The sequence below is a fragment of the Cupressus sempervirens genome, chromosome 11 (assembly GCF_028749045.1).
Source record: "Cupressus sempervirens isolate cs-2001-9-10 chromosome 11, ASM2874904v1, whole genome shotgun sequence".
NCBI lineage: Eukaryota > Viridiplantae > Streptophyta > Pinopsida > Cupressales > Cupressaceae > Cupressus > Cupressus sempervirens.
The window spans coordinates 350,763,765-350,782,018 of NC_143128.1; the positions used below are offsets into that span (position 1 = coordinate 350,763,765).

The following is an 18,254-nucleotide window of genomic DNA, read 5'->3' on the forward strand; positions in this document are numbered from 1 at the left end:
CGATAGATTTGGTCAAGTTTGAACATTTGACTCTACCATGAAGTCCTATTTGATTGGCAACATGAATCATTGAATGTTCATAAGATGAAAGTATGATACAAGTACGTCAATCTAAAAATTTTTAACCCAACCACATTTAAAAGATAATACATAAATGAACAGTATGGATTATACACATGATAAGAATAAGTTTAGCAAATCAAGACCAACAATGTTGTCAAAATAATAAATTTAAATTATTAAAGACATCCATTTTTAGCCTCATGGCTCAAAATAAACTATCTAAGTAAAAGTTGTGAAATAAGTTTAATAAAATAAACACCAATAGTATTGTATACATCTCTTGCGCTCACAATCAATGTCAAATAATTTCAAACTTGGTAGTAGCTTCTCCAAACCAACATCTTCTAAAATAAAGTTTTACATGTACCAATAAAAGTAAAAGTGGAACCTCAATTAAAGGTACAATAGTTGCAGCTAGGGCTTCCTCAAAATCTATACCAAAACTTGCAACAACAACAACTATTTCTACTTCAAAGTTGTTACTTGACGCAATGAAAGATTGTGTAATAGACTAGGGATATGGGATTTTTTGAAAAGTGCATATAAGTTTCAGATAGCCTAGTCCATTTTAATGTCACTAGTCAAAACCTCTTCAACCAAATCAACATGCCCTAGCTTCTCCTTCCTAAAGTGTTCAATATTAGCAATGGGTAAAATATTTAGCATCTTGGTAATGAACTCGATTTCATCCCTTTCCACATCCTTGACCACCAGAGTCTTTTCCTTTGACAAATAATGTGGTAAAAGATCAGTGATGAATATTCTTTTGGATCAATAGCTTGTGGCATATAGTGGCTTTCATTTTCTTTATCATACACATAATATAATTCCTCTCCTCCTTCAAAATCCTATCCATCATTGTATAATCAAAGACCACAACATTTTTCTCAATGTCCATCTTGGAAGGCAAAATCAAGAATTGTATTATACCAATCTTTTTATTCACAATCCTGGTGGAGCATCTAGTCGTATGGCTTGCCTTCTTATCAAACACCAAACCCTTAACCATCTCTATATCATCAATAGTCCTGCCCAATTTTTGTAAAACTTTGATGTCCCTTAAATCCACAATGTTAGGCTTCGCAAGGTTGACAACATTTAGGATGCAAGGTCGACAACATTTAGGATGACATCAACAAAAAGTGGGGCCAATAAGGTAGAATATTGGCTAACAATTTTATTGTTCAAAGAAGTGCTTGCACTTTTCACCAAAGAGTCATGGTCCATCAATTCGACATGAATAGCCACGACAGTTAAAACCTCAACGGCCTTCTCAGAGGCCTTGTGAAAGGCCTTCGACATAATGGTAGGATGAACACACTTAGACAACAAATTTATGCATTGTTTAAGAATCTCATTGGTGATGACAACAACTATTGTCATGCTTTACCAACAATAATATCCTAAAATTTCAAAAGCTCTACAAGCATTTTAGCGTCTAGATGAATTACCTCCATTTTGTTAAGAATGGTGGAATTGTTGTTGGTGATGATCACATCACCCGAGGAGGTGTAGAGCATCTTGTCCATGCCCTTGGGACCTAGTGAGGTTTGAACTACATCTACAATAGCCTTCACTATGATGATGTTGGCATGGCGGATGACATCCCTGTGCTTGGTGTCAACGTATTTTTTTGTCTTGGTAGTCGGTGCTATGTGCGGGTGTTGCATTGTAGTTTCCATTTTCAATTGCTTCCAAAACTTCTCTAGGTTGTCTACTTCACCTCTCAAAACCCTAACAACAAATCAATAGATTGAATACCCTCTAATGAAACAATGAGATTTTTTTTTTGAAAACTCTAGTTTTTGTCAAAATTTTGATGTAGTTTTTCGTTGATGGTATAACAAACTCATCAAATCATCTCTGGCTAGCATCAATAGTTCAACATGGTTTGTCATCAATGGTATAACATACTAATAGAATAATCTCTGGCTGGCATCAATAATTCAAGATTTTGAATGAATCATCTCTGGCTAGCATCAATAATTGAAGATTTTTAATTAGTTGTCTAGTGCCGACATGTGACATAGATGAGGATGATTTTTGATGGGTTTTATTGTCGATACATCATCAACTGTGGAATGCATCAAACTTTCGACACAATTCTAGTGAAGTTGACTTTTGATGTTTAACAATCAAACTTTTGACCAGAACTGCATCGAAAAATAACCCCAAATTTACTAGTGTATGCCCAATTTAACATACACAATGAAGAAATGAAAATGAAGCTAAATAAAAATGTGATTTTTTCCTTTAACCTACCAAATGAAGCTTGTCTCCATTGTCCTATTAGTTTTGAGTATGTTGATTAGTGAGATCTCATATTTGAACCAACTCTTTCTTCAGAATGTTTCAAAATATTGGAGATTATGAAATCAAATGCAAGACTCGGATGGAAAAACCAAGAATGCTCAATATATAATATGGATGACATGGAAAAATATAATGATTTCTATGGTAATTCCAATGACACACTAATGGATTCTAAACTGATATCTATATTACTTATTTTCAATATTAAATACTAAAGATTTCTATATTGCTTAAAATTGCTAAAATTCTCAAGATTGCTCTGAATTCTAACTACACAAAATTAGAGGAATGAGGCTTCTTTTACAGGTTTTTGAGGACCTTTATCCCAGGTGGCACAATCCAACAATGGACAAAAAAAGGAGAGATGAAGAGTTGAAAATGACTTAATTGAAGGAGTTGAGAGTAATGGAGAAATGTTTGGAATATGATAGTCCATTAATAGGGTTGATGTTCCTCTCACATTGACAATGAGGAGTTTGATTTGGAAGGGAAAGATGTGTATCACGTGTCTTACAAAGACCCTTGAGAATAAGGTGTTGAGACACACTCCTCATGGATAATCTTTGTATAGTACCCCAAGAGTCACCCTTGGCCATGTAAGGTGGCTTATCCAACCACTAGATCATAGGATAGGTGACACAAAATTGGTCACATGAATGTAAGTATGTATAGGATAAAGTCACTTGAGAACAAGTATCCCTAGTACTAATTCACGCAAGGACACATACTCATTTTTTACCCCTTAAGAATAAGACTTGTGGGTGATGATAAATATGACTATTTAATATTTAAATTAAATTAATTATTAGAGAAAACATGATGTGTCACATGAATTGGAGAAGTGATGTGGACTAGGAGACTCAATCACAATATGATTGTGTAATTAAGTAATTAATAAATCACTTAATAAGGCTAATTGAGAAACTTAGGATAAGATGAATGGACAAGGTGAATTAACTAAATAGAAAAAATAATTTATGTAGCCAATAGAGAAAATGACCATTAATTAAATAATAAATATTTAATTAATTTACTAAACCAATTTTAAGTGTATACAATAAGGCTAATTGTATGGAAGATTATTCTTGATTAGACTCTTAACAAGGAAAAATAAAATTATATCTATTAGATTAATGTTATTGGTTAAGAGGAAATGAGTGGGTTAGTGAAAGATACAATGAATGTCTTAAATTGTTATTGTATAATTACTGAATAAGGGTGTATCTTAGTGTCATCTATATCAAAGTTTTAAAATAAAATGAATGGATCTTATTACATATTAATGAATACTTAGTTATACGTTGAGTTGTTGCTTCCAGTATTGATTTTAGGAAATCATGAGAAGATATTTGTTGAGAAATTTCATTATTGCATCCATTAAATATAATGCTACTTATGCATTCAACTATATTACTTTGTGAATCAATAAGATAATCTCAAGTTAATAGTGCATTTCTATTTGGAGATTTTGCATTCTATTAAAATAAATATTGCATCTTTCTTCAAGTAGAATAATTTTTCCTCTTAGCTTCCCTATTGGGATGTTACATAAATGTCATCAATATGAGTGCCAATGTGAGTACACAATAGTGTTGAGAGTATTTAATGCTTGATCAAGAAATGATAGAAGCTTTAAGCTCCTAATATTGTGGATTTGGACAATGCACGATATCAATAAGAAGGGACCTTATACTCACACAAGGGAAAATTTAATGTTGAATTGGTCAAGAGTGAGCCTGAAGATGTCAAAAATTTGATTCAAAATCTTGATCTTCTAGAGGAAGAGGTGCTCAATGTCCTAAAAAATCTCTAGTAGTTCCCCTTGTTTGTTCTATATGCTTCATTTATGTCTACTAGTATTTTTGGTGTTTTGTCTATATTGTGTGTTAGGTTGTTGTTTGTTGATAGTTGGTCAACTTTTATCTACATTTATCCTGTTAACAAGATTTTATAAGTTGAAATAAAAACCTCTCATATACTATGTAGGTTTTTAAATTCATACTAAAATATATTCAACCTTATTTATAATTCTAGCATATTTTGAGAATATTCTAAATTAACTTTTTAGATAAAAATAATATAGCATCATACATTACATATTAATATTAAAGGGAAAAAATTGATAGTTATTAATAATATTTATCAATAACTGAAATTTTATAAATTTTGAATATTCTCTTAACTCGTATAAAAATATAAACTATTATAAAAATTTCTATTAAATTTGTAAAAAAAAATAAAAACAATTATATCTCATTTTTAAAAATATTTAATATATCTATAAGAATTTGATAATATTATCCCCATGCATACTTTAATAATTATAGAATTTAGTCAAACAAAAAAGAAAAGAAAGAAGATAGACAAAAAGGTCATAAGATTCAAGAAAACCCACCCTTTACAAGGAGGACCTCTAAAGCACATAATAACACCAGAAGGAAAATTAGCACATGCATAGTTGATATGTAGAACATTGTATGAACTAATTTATTTGTTTGTTTAAAAAAAACAAATTAATAGAATGAACATTCCTATATCCTTTACTCTTCACTAAAGAAAACAAATATTCCTCCATTTAAAAAATAAACTACAAATTCAATAATATTTATCTTTAAAATAAATCTATTAATTTAATATTTGAGTTAAGATCCATCACCATTTAGAATTCATATTAAAAACTCTCTTAGAGGAGTTTAAATATTTAAAGCCGCATTGCTTTAGTGAGAAACGCATTCTCAAAGAAAAATTTAAAATTAATTAGAGACCTTGACTGCGTAAAATCTGCAGTCAATAAATCTAAATAGAAAAATCGTAGAGCAGTGAACAAATCTGCATTCTCTCGAAAAAAAGCTGATTGTTAATTAGAAATCTGGATTCTGTGAAAATCTACATTGAACAGAATCTGCGTAGCACGCAATTTCTTTAAAAAATTGAGAAGTTGACTGCTAAGTAGAAATCTTGACTATGGAAAAATTTGTATCGAACAAATCTTTCATCTTACTCTGATTCAAAGTGCCTTTTTGGACCGTTCTAACTTCTGCCATTTCTAATTCTAGAGTTAGTCCTCGAACCTCTTTTAAAGGTTTTCCCGCCTATGTAGAGGCATTACAATAGTTTAATTTTTTGATGATTTTCAAGCTCGTGTAGACGTACTATTAAAATAATCTTAACTTTAAAAATAGAGACTTCGATGAATCATAGGAACATAATTTATCAAGCAAAAATCCTCAATTTACAGAAACTTTCCCACAATTCAATTGCTTGGTCGGCATGAATTTAGCATTTATTCTAATGGTAAAAGAAAAGCTGACAAATTTTTAGACTCTAATCTCTTATAAATGTTTTCCAAGCCTGCGTAGAGAGGTAATTCAATTGTCTGAACTTTGAAGTGAGGATTTGATGGAATCAAAACCTCTGAGAAGGCTTTCAAGAAAAGTTGAAAAAAAGAATCTCATTGTTGAAATGAGTGGAATGACAATGGTGCCCCATTATCAGTGGCCGATAGCCAATTCATCCATCCAGGCTCAAGAAAAATTCAAACCCTCAACTCAGGTTACTCCTTCTCATCGTATAAAGGGTAGATGTTCTTCCTTAGGGTTTGTATCTGTAGATGCTAGTAAGAACAATCCTTTGTTGGGGTCTAGTTTCAAGTCCTCTCTTGACAAAAATGCCCTGACAATTGATGTTTTGAAGCCCTTGAGAGCCCCTAGGTTGTCCAAACCCCAAATGCCAAACAGTTCTTTGTTGGGGTCTAGAAAAAGCGAGAGAAATCCAGTGCCAATTAATGGCTTGGAGCACTCTAGGTTTATTGAGAAAATTGCCCTAAAGAATAATGGTTTGAAGCCCTCTAGGGTTTTCAAGTTGTTGAAACCCAAAACCCCAAAGAGTGATTTGTGTAGTAAGGTGTTGAATGTGGCTCATCATGTGGATGCCCCTTCTGGGAGAGCACAGAATAGCATGATTCCACCAATGCTTCAAAGAGGGCATTGTGTTGAAACACGACATGGTGTTTGCGAACCAAAGTCATCCCTTAAAGCTGATGCCAAAGAACAAGATGGGTGCATCTCAGCAGCCTTTGCTTCTGATGTCAATGCTCATGATCTCATAGAGCAATCTGTTAGCTGCCAAGACATGCATAATTAAAAAAGCTAGGATATTGAACAACACTATGTTTGAGCAAGTGCAGGGGCTGAAATGGCTTCCAAAGTCTATATTGATGGCCATACAAGATAGTTTTTTGTCCACAGAGATTATCAAGTTGCTAATGACAAAAGAGGAAATAAAATTACTGAGCTTGATAGCAACAAGTCTGATGAGTCTTATTCTTCTTGCTCTGGATATGGTAGCAGCAATATAGAGATCGACAGTCAACAAAAATCCAAGCAGGGATCTGTCTATCTTTTTGATAATCCAAATTCAAAAAATGAGAAGGTTGATTTGAGGCATTGGATAAATGAGGAAAGAAGAGAAGCACATGAGTGGATGCTGGATTATGCTCTCACAAACATAGTCCAAAAACTATCTCCTTTCAGGAAAAGGAAGGTAAAACTGCTTGTAGAGGCTTTTGAGAGTGTCACACTGCCCTCCAAGCATGAAAGTAGTGAACTGCCACAAGCTTCAAGAGATTTTCCTTTCTCAACACATATTCAAACATGTAACTAAGAGGTTTTCTATCATGTAAACTATTTTTAACAAGTTGATAGTATTGAACATTCAATACCCACAAGGCTGATACATCTTTGATGTACTTTATGATGTTAATAAACTTATTTCAATTTGTTGATATGTTTATTGTTTTGAGTTGATATTTCCATGTGGAGCAAATAATCATTTTTCTAAATTAAGTTGAACTAGTCTAGTTTTCAGCAGTACAATTTGTTGGTTTAAAAAAAAACCCCTTAGAAGAGACAAATTCCTATAAACTTTGTAATGCATAGTGAATTGATTATAAATTTATCAATATTAAGTAATTGTTTGTGTCTAGTATGTAATTAGTGTAAACTGAGGATGTTATCTATAACTCCTCAATTGTGTAGTGTCACTCTATCCTGAAAAACAAATAAAGACAAACATGTATCATGAAATTGGAGTCAAAGCCTCCCTATATAGAAACTGTTATACTTTGATAGGTTTTTGTTCTATTTATTGTATAATATTTTCATGGTTTATTGATATTATTTAAAAAATCAAATGACATTGTATAGTCTCAGAAGTTGAGACTAAAAATTATGTTTAATGATATATTTTTACTCCATTATTTTTTATATTTTTACTTCATTAATTTTCATGTGCATTTCTCCGAGGAGAAGATCTATGCATCTCGATAAGCAAAAGCATTTTAGAACTGGTAAATGTGTGTGACAAATTTAGGTGAAAGGTAGTTGAAACATCTCTAATTATTCTGAACTGTGAACATAAACAAAACTCCCTTTTAACCTTTAGATGGAAAACAAAAAAGATAAGTTTTTCAGTATTTGAAAATAAAGATGGTAAGACTCTCTTACGTGTCAACCATTTAAAGAACAAGTTTAGAGCCACTCAAGGCATGCATACGATGGAATATTTTCGTGAAAGACCTATCAGTAGAGAAATAGATTAACAATTAGGATAGTCACAGAAATAAATAATTTAATTTTAATAAAATGTTTATAAGAGTAATAAATATAAGTCAAAGAGGAATGCCATAAAATGACATTTGTGAAGATAGTTGGAAAATTAGTCAATCGTATAAAAACCATCATTCATTTCATTTAAATCAGATTACTTTATTGATGTTCACTTAAATAATATTTGACATTGTTGGAATACAAATAATATTTAAGCTCTTTTAGTGACTTCATTAGGGAGAATCTTTTGGTATTGTCATGGAAGTCAAATTTTAAGAGTTGAAATGAGCTGTGGGATGACTAACCAATACATTTGTAAGCTTCCAATTTAAAATGGGGAAAATGGAACTAGATATAACCCCACCTTAAAGACAAGCATATAAGACCATCATTTTAAAGACAAATAGATAAGACCATCAATTTGAGCATTATCATTGTCAAAAATTGTATTTACTAATTTCAAAAGGTTTTTAGACAACTTGATAGGATGATAGGGTTGATTTCATTGATATTGAGTGAGAGAATAAAAAATTGTTACAATGCTAAAGATATGGAGCCTTTGAATATGGAATGGTCATGTTTAATAGATGGAAGAATGAGAAGTCATGATAGCACTATGGTAAACCATAAGGTTTTATCCTTCCTATGTCTTTCATTTTATGCTTTCTTGTTTCATTGACAATTGCACATTTTTGTTTGCTCTTAGTCCTAGTGTTGTTTATCACATTGAGAGGTAGTGATCTTTTAACTACTCTATGTTTTATAATGTAAACCTTAGAGGCTCCATTTTAAAAAAAATTAAAAAATTACCTATTATAAAAAATCTTGGACCTATCAATATTTGATAGTCTAAAATGCTATGTTTAGAATAGTGAAGAAAAATTATTTTTTTTATCATTACTCTTTATATTCTTCGAGAAAGGTCTAAAAGTCTCACAACCTCAATCTATATTTAAGTTTTTTTTTCATGATTGTCTTGTTTTGTTGACTCTAGTTCCCTTAGCCAAATTATGTCTATTTTCTTTCATCTTCGCTATTCATATAATATTCTTCAAATAAGTTATTGATTCATGTGTAAATTGCTTTTAAGTTCATTAGTTCTTAAAAAAGAGGTTGGGAAATAAAAATTAACTACTATAAAAGATTGTAATATAGCCATAAATGATAATAACTTATAACAATGCAATTAAATACTTCTTGTTTGTCAAATTTTTACAAGATTTAGAAATATATTATAAGAAAATATTGCAATAATAATACACACAACTTTAAATCTATTATTTCGTAGGGTGAACTAATCTTTAGGATTTTTAACATCAATTAATTGAGTAAAATGCATAATTTTCTTAGATAAAATAGTTAAATTGTACATGATGGTAGTATTTTGAATGAATTTACCAAGATACAATCATTTAAACACACAAGTTTACAAGGCATGCTAAATCATATACTCTTGTATGTGTAAAGGCCAATATATAATGACATTGATCTAAAAAGGAAATTTTTTTGTATATAGGAAATTCAATTGGATGATTTATGATGACCCTTTACCTCTACCTACATGCCACTTTGAACATATAGCTTAAGGGAAGACTAATACAATTTTTAAAAAATCAAATAAAAATAAATTAAATATGGAGACTCATTAGTACCTAAGGTCATTAACATACATAGGCTACATTACAAGTAGAGGCCTAAGTAACATACATAAAAATTTAAAGAAATATTGTAAACATAAACAATTCAAAGCAACACAACAAAAGAGGTTTTAAATTAAAAAATAACCCTCAAAAAACAAAAACAAAACTAGAAGATTGGAAAATATTCTTAAAGAAATAAATAACACTTTTATAATGCTTATCCCCAAAAGATCTAAAACTGAAAAGTTCAATGCCTTTAGACTCATAGCACTATGCAACACCATATGCAAAATTATGACTAAAGCTATGGCTAATAGAATGAAAATTTTGCTAACAAAAATAATTTCAGAAGAACAAATAAGGTTTGTTGCTAAGAAATCAATTTTTAATGGTATTATAATTATTCTTGAACTAATTCATTCCATACTTAAAAATAAGGATCCAACTATGCTAATTAAACTAGATATACAAAAATCATATGATAAGGTGGATTGGTGATTTCTATGTAAATCTTAGAAGCTTTTGGCTTCTCAAGAAGATGGATAAACTTTATATTCAATTTCATATCCACACCTAAAATACTTATCCTAGTCAACAACTTACCATAAGGGTTCTTCGACATATCTAGGGGATTAAGATAGGAAGATCTCATCTCACCCTTCCTTTTTCTCATCATGATGGAAACCTATGAGAGAAACATTAATCATTTTCAAGGAGAAAACACGATTTTAGGTGTTAAAGTCACAGACAGGGTTCAAAATATCACTCACCAACAATTTGCAGATGATATAATTTTGTATGCCGAAGCCTCTAAAGAGGAAGCACTCAACCACAAAGATATCCTAAATTTATATATGAAAGCATCTAGACAATAGTTAAATGTCAAAAAATCTAAAATATTTTTCATTAATACACAACCAAATTACAAAATAGAAATTTGCATGCAATATGTTGGGTTTCAAAAAAGGTGCATTCCCTTTCAAATATCTTGGTATTCATATTGATAAAGATAATAGATCATCTAAATGTTGGAAATATAAGAGGAGTAACTGAGAGGGGAGGGGTGAATCAGTCACCACTAAAATAAATCCAAAATCCCTTAGATTTCAACATAGAATACAAACTTCATTGGAAATATTGATGCTCGATAAACACATGGGTACTCGGTCTACACTAATAAATATTATAACTTGGCAAATGCTTAACATGCAAATATTTAAGATATTATTTGTGACTAACGTTACTTAACTTGGTTGCATACACATAAAATAAATAGCATGAACACAAGTGACACCAAGATTTAATGTGGAAACCCAATTTGGGAAAATCCACCAATTGCAACTAGTTACTAATTTTATTTTTTCTGAAGTGAGCCCTATTAGGAGCCAACCTTGTTAAAGGTTAAAACACAATATTAGGTGTTACCCTGTTAGAGGATTTAATCACCCTATTAGGAGTGGCCTTGTTAGAGGTTTTTAGACACTTCAATCTAGAAATTCCACCTTGTTAGAGGATTTAAAAATAGTTGTTAAGCCAACTCTATTAAGAGATTTAGATCACTGCTGAAATGGTTAAATAGTAACAATGAGATGACCTTATTTCTGATGCAACTAAATTGCTAATTATAGATCTCAATTATGGCTTGTATGCTTGATCCGTTCTTATCAAATGTATCTTTGTAGCTCCACAAGGATATTCTACTTATCCTTCTAATTCGCTTCCTTGAAGCATCTTTTTATATTTTCATTCACTTGCACACATTCAATCCTCAACTTAACCTTATATTTATATCATACACATTGTCAATTCAACTTGAATACAACTTAGAATAATTAATATTCATCTCCTCAGTCAGCTAGAACCAACAAAAAAATCTATTGAATTCAATATGCCAAAACAATAAAATCCTTCATTAGTCGACCCTACTCGATAGACACTAACTTAGAAACAATTTTCTTGTTTTAACCAAGTGAACTTGGTTAACACTACATCTTCATAAAGTTCCTTTGGTAGTCAAGTGAGCTTGGTTAACACTAGTTCCATCCAACTTTTCCTTCATTAACTGAGTGTGCTTGGTTAATAGTCAACTTCTAGGAATTCTCTTTGTCGCCCGAGTGAACTCGGTAGATACTATCTTCTAAACTTGGCAAACTCTAGAATGGTCAGCAGATATAGGAGTCTTCATCACTCGAGTGAGCTTGGCATATACTGATTGGCAAAGATATGAAATTTTGTGTAACATCAAAGAAAATACACAATTAACCAATTATTTTCAACACTAAATGTTGGGAATCCCTTGAGAATAAATTTGATAAAAATATAGACAACTAGAAAGGTAAATGACTAACTAATTTTGGTCACTACACCATGATAAAATTGGTCCTTTCTACATTACCATCTTATCAAATGTCATGTCTCCACCTCACATCCAAAGCCAAACCAGTGATTGAGGAAAAGATGAGGAATGTTTCTTGGCAAGGTGTCTCAAACAACAACAAAAATTGTATTGATTAGTTGGGACAAAATTTGAAAACCAATGAACAAAGGAGGGTTAGGATTAAAAACCTAGAGCAAAAAAATAAATCCATGGGGACTAAGCTTATTTGGAGAACATACCATAACCCTAACAATAAAAGGGCTAAAATTATTTATCACAAGTAATTAGACCCAATAGATATAGTTAACTTATTCAAAACTATTAACCCCCCTAAAGGCTCTAAATGATGAAATTTCATGATGGATTATAGAGATATAATAATTGAAAAACTATCTTGGGATATCAGAGTAGGCAATGAATATCTTTTTTAGGACGACTTGTGGGGTGGGTATCCTCCAATCACTAACTCTTTTTCTTCCAATATATGACATATATTGATCAACGTATGGGGGGACAAACTTGAAAATTATATTGAATTTCCAAAAAATGATCTTAGCCTATCTTGGAAATAGAAATCCTTTGAGGGCACTCCTCTCTCTCTAGATTTGAAATACCAAAATTGACTATTGTTCTCTCCTCTAGGAAAATTAACCTAAAATCTTTTGATGATACCCTTAAATGGTTGGGATCAAAGTCAAGATGATATAAGGTCAAGGAAGGTTATCAATTATTAACTAACAAACAACATTGGGAAACAATAGACCTTCAATTACACTTATATTGGATCAAATTTTGTCTTCCCAAAACTACATAGGCAACACTTAAAAAATGCATCCTAACAACATATTGGTTTAAGGGAATTGGCTTTGAAGGACCTTCTCGGTGTGCTCTTTGTAAAGCATAGGAAGAATTAGTAGATCACATCCTTCTAGAATGTCCTTTCACCCAAAAATGTTTGCAATGGTTTATTAGAAACTACAATCCAAATTTCCTCTTCCTAACAATACTTTAGACATCTTTAAAAGATGGTTTTCCCTGTTAACAAATAACACATTTTATTTCATTTACGAGATTGCTCCCTCAATCCTAATTTGGAAAATTTGGAAAGAAATAAATTGAAAAATATTCCAAGAGAATAAAATGAACTCTACCAGTCTCTACAATAAGATATAAGATAGTATTGTAGAAGTTAATAACAATAAGCTAAAAATAGATTCCATTCTTTCATAATGGGATTCATATATTATTAAAGAAATGGTATAATCTTAAGGTCCCACAACACTATGGATAGGGACATATCAAAACTATAATTGATAGACAAAAATGTGAATGGGCTCTTCCCAAATAGAACTACTTCAAATCAAACTTTGATGCTGCCTCCCATGGTAACCTAGGAAAAGTGGGTATTGGTGATGTAGGAGCATCCTGGGTGTAAGAGAAATCTTGCATCACCCAAAAATATTTTTATTTTCAGTCTTTTCTATTTTAATGAGGACTAGTAGATAGGGTGGTTAGTATTTATGAGAAATTTCTATTTTTAGTTTCTCATACAAGCTTGGAATGTTCTCATTTTCTACATGAAGGTTCATTTTAGAGTTATAAGCCTACCATAAAAATCTCATTGCTCAAGCTTAAGTATCAGAGAAGTTATTACAGATTTTTGGTGGAAACATTTGTAGAAAAATCTTCAGGCTAATTGTTGGAGGCCTTAGAGTACCAAGATGAGGTCCTACAACTTGATGGAAGGACACTAGCATAGTTTTGAACCTGTAGATCAGGAGCTAGCATTTTCAAAAAGTGGTTATAATAGCCAATCAGAGCAACAGTTCGAGAGTTATGACCTTCCAAAGTTGGGTTACCCAAAATATCTAAAATAATTGTGAAAGATGTATTTGGCTGACTCTATATGTATTGTTAGAGTTTGTTGGCCCTAGGTATTAAGTTTCAATGTCTAGAACCTTCCCGGGTAGCATAAAATTGCCCATTTTTGAAAGGCTTGAACATTGTCTAGAGCAGCTCTAGGTGTAGTTTGCAACTTAGTCTTTTAGATTATTGTAATGAAGCCACCTAGGTGGGTTAGCATATTGTACTTGTGAATTTTGTAATTCTGCATTTGTGGCACAAATAAGAAGTCCATATTTTTTTCTCACATTTACTGGTGTTCCTTTGTTTTTTTTATGAGTTTACGGTTTTAAGGGGAGCACCCTTCGTCAAGTGGTATCAAAGCTAGGTTCTTGAGTGTGTGGACAGATCACCAACTATGAGGTAGTTTGCACTAGAACTATGGTTTGGGTTGAGCGTGTAAACAGATCACCGATTGTGAGGTAGTTTGCAGTAGGGTTCCACTAGAAGCACAAAAATGCCTCCACAAAGAGAGTGGCAAAAGATTTGTAGGTGTTACATCTGAGGGTTTCATAGCCCTCCAAAGACAAATGCAAGCATTGGAAGAACAAATGTGCAGAGAATAAATCTTCCCATAATAGATGGAAGTGAGGATGAGGGTGAAGTAGAAGAAAATGCCAAAGCAACGACTATTCTAAACCAGAGGAAGAGAGGCTCTTTAGGGCCATCTCCAAGATTGGAAAAAGACCTAAGTTTGAAGTTCCCACATTTTTGGGAAATCTTAATCCAGAGGAGTTGATTGATTGGATCAATGAACTAGAGGAGAACTTTGAGTATGAAGATATTGAAGATCCTAATAGGGTCAAGTTTGTGAAGGCAAAATTGAAGGGACATGCAAGAATCTGGTGGTAGGAGGTTTAGTTGGAGTGAAATAAAAAAGGAAAGGAAAAAATCACTAGATGGGAATGAATGGTAGCTAAAATGAAGTGACAATTCATTATTGTGGATTATGAGCTTGATCTATTGAAGAAAATGCAAGGGTTGAATCAAGTGGGAAAATATGTTTGAGAGTATACCAAAGAGTTCTATCGAGTTCTCATTAGAACCAGCCATGCAGAAGCTAATAAGGAGAAAGTGGTCTGTTATCTTTATGGGTTAAGGTCAAGCATTAAGGATGAGCCAAGTCTAGTTCAAATGAATAGTATTGAGGAAGTATACCAATTTTCCCTAAAAGTTGAGTAGAAATTGAGCAAGAAGTTTGACAACAAGAATAGTGAAAGAGGTCACAGTGGAAGATCTGGTGGACGATCTTATGGAGGTCATAATGATGGTAAAAAAAAGGGATGAGGCTGGAAGTGGCAATCAGAACCAAAGGGGAAACAATTCCAATCATTTCCTTGATCAAAACAATAGAGATCAGAGAGGAAGAGGTAGAGGACGAGGATCTTGTAGATTACTATAATGAAGGTGCCCATGTGGGTTAGCATATTGTACTTGTGAATTTTTTAATTTTGCATTTGCAGCACAAATAAGAAGTCCATATTTTGTTCTCACATTTGTTGTTGTTCCTTTATTTTTGTTATGAGTTTATGGTTTTAAGGGGAGCACCCTTGATCAAGTGGTATTAGAGATAGAGTTCTTCAATGTGTGGACAAATCACTGACTATGGGGCAGTTCACACTAGGACCATGGTTCGGGCTAAGTATGTAGATAGGTCATCGATTGTGAGGTAGTTTGCACTAGGGTTTTAGTAGAAGTGTCAAAATGTCTCCACAAAGAGAGCATGGCAGAAGAGCTATTGGTGTTACACTTGAGGGTTTCCTAACCTCCAAAGACAAATGAAAGCATTGGAAGAACAAATGCACAAAGGAATAAATCTTCCTGTAAGAGATGAAAGTGAGGATGAGAACAAAGTAGAAGAAAATGTCAAAGCAGAGGCAATTCTAAACCTAGAGGAAGAGAGACTCTTTAGGGGCATCTCCAAGATTCAAAAAAGACCTAAGTTTGAAATTCCCACATTTTCAAAAAATCTTAATCCAGAGGAGCTGATCGATTGGATCAATGATCTAGAGGAGTACTTTAAGTATGAAGATATTGAAGATCTTGATAGGGTCAAGTTTTTGAAGGAAAAACTAAAGAGACATGTGAAGATCTAGTGGCAAGAGGTTTAGTTGGAGGAAAATAGAAAGGGAAAGGACAAAATCACTAGATGGGAATAAATGGTAGCTAAGCTAAAGTAGATCTAGAAGAGGAGGCTTCTGTTGGAAATTTTTTCATTGTGAAGAAGAAGGGAATAGAGCCTTTGAATGTACCCAACACCAAGGAAGGAAAGATTGAAGAACCAAAGGCCAAGCCAAAGTTTCACATGTTGATGAAGATGTCAGATCCTCACATTTTGAAGATGCTAAAAGAGGAGAAGTCCTAGTTAATAGAAGAATCCTACTAATTAGTGAGAATGAACATAATCAAAGAAGGAGCTTGTTTCATACAAGGTGTAAATGTGAAGATAAGTGTTGTGATATGATCATTGATGGTGGAAGTATCAAAAATCTGGTGTCATAAATGAATCACCAAGTTGAAACGGAAGAGACAGAAACACCCACATCCATGTCGTATTGCTTGGAGTAATGAGCAGTGTTCAATGAAGTTGAAGATTGGAATCTACCAAGATGAAGTACTTTGTGATATCATACCTATGGACATATTTCATATGTTGTTGGGTAGGCTGTGGCAGTTTGAAAAACATGTTGTACATAATGGGCAAGCAAATACCTACACTTTGACCAAGGATGGAGTGAAACATAAGTTGAAGTCATTGAAGGATAAAGAAGAAAAGGTATGTAGCATTGTTAGAATATGTTTTGTTGATGGAAAATAGTTTCTCAAAGGTATGAAGCATGAGCATATGTGTTTTTCTATAATTCCAAAAGATAGTAAAGAAGAAGTAGAGGAAGTACCCATAGAAGTTGTAGACATGTCGGGAGAGTTTTTTGATATTGTATTAGATAATGTACCTAATGGATTGCCCAAAATGAAGAAGATTAGTCACCAGAAGGATTTGGTTCTAGGAGCTAGTTTCCCAAACAAGGTAGCATACAAAATTATACCAATAGAAAGTGAAGAGTTGAATGGAAAAGTTCATAAGTTGTTGTAGAAGGGGTTGATTCGAGAGAGTCTGAGTCCATGTGTTGTACCAATAGTATTAGCACCAAAGAAGAATGGTGAATGGAGGATGTGTATAGATTCTCACACTAGCAATAAGATCACAATCAAGTACAAATTTCTATTGCCAAGGATGGATGATAGTATGGACTAATTGAGTGGATCTGAGTATTTCACAAACATAGATCTAAAGAGTAGGTACCATCAAATTCATATCAAAGAAGGTGATGAGTCGAAGACTACTTGCAAGACAAAAGAAGGATCATATGAGTGGCTAGTCATGCCTTCTGGGCTAACCACTGCACCCAACACTTTCATGAGGCTCATGAATGAGGTACTGAAGGAATTTCTAGGTAAGTTTTTCATTGTTTACCTAGATGATATTTTGATCTGTAGTAGGACATTGGAGGAGAATTTGATCCATATTTGCAAGGTGTTTAATAAGTTGAGGGAAGAAAAGTTGTTGATAAACCTGAAGAAGTGCAGTTTTGTAAAGGAGTTGGTGTACTTGGGATTTGCAGTTTTAGTAGAAGGTTTGAAAATGGACCTAGAGAAGGTGAAGGCTATCCTTGAATGGACTACTCCAAGGAGTGTGAAAAAGGTAAGATATTTTCATGGATTGACTAGTTTTTATAGAAAGTCCATAAGAGGTTTTAGCAGTATTTGTGGACCCCTAATTGAAACAATGAGAGGGGATAGGAAAGAATTTAAGTGGACTATAGGGGTAGATAAGAGTTTTAATCTATTGAAACAAAAATTTATTGAGCAACCTATTTTAGCACTTTCTGAGTTCAACAAGGTGTTTCAAGTAGATTGTGATGTTAGTGGTACTGTAATAGGAGTTGCTATGAGCCAAGAAGGTAGACATGTTGCTTACTATAGTGAGAAATTGAATGATGCCAAAAGAAAATATTTTGTTTATGATTAGGAATTTCATGCTATAGTTCAAGCATTGAAGAAGTGGAGACACTATCTTCTTCATAAGGAGTTTTTTTTGTATGCTGGTCATCAAGCTTTGCAATACTTAAATAGTCAAGGAAAATTGAACCAAAGGCATTTAAAGTGGGTTATTTTTTGTAGAGTTATACATTTTTTTTGAAACACTGGAGTGGTAAGTCTAACAAAGTTGTAGATGCTCTTAGTAGAAGACAACTTTTGCTGATAGAAATACAGATAGAGTTGGTTAGGTTCAAGGAACTTAGTACTTTGTATCTAGATGATTCTGATTTTGGTGAAGTGTAGAAGGCTTGT

General features: G+C 32.7%; 1 pseudogene; it reads right to left on the reverse strand.

Moving 5' to 3' along the window:
- Positions 1-621: 621 nt before the first annotated feature.
- On the reverse strand, positions 622-1,745 carry LOC149529524 (T-complex protein 1 subunit delta pseudogene; annotated as a pseudogene).
- Between the last annotated feature and the right edge of the window lie 16,509 nt (positions 1,746-18,254).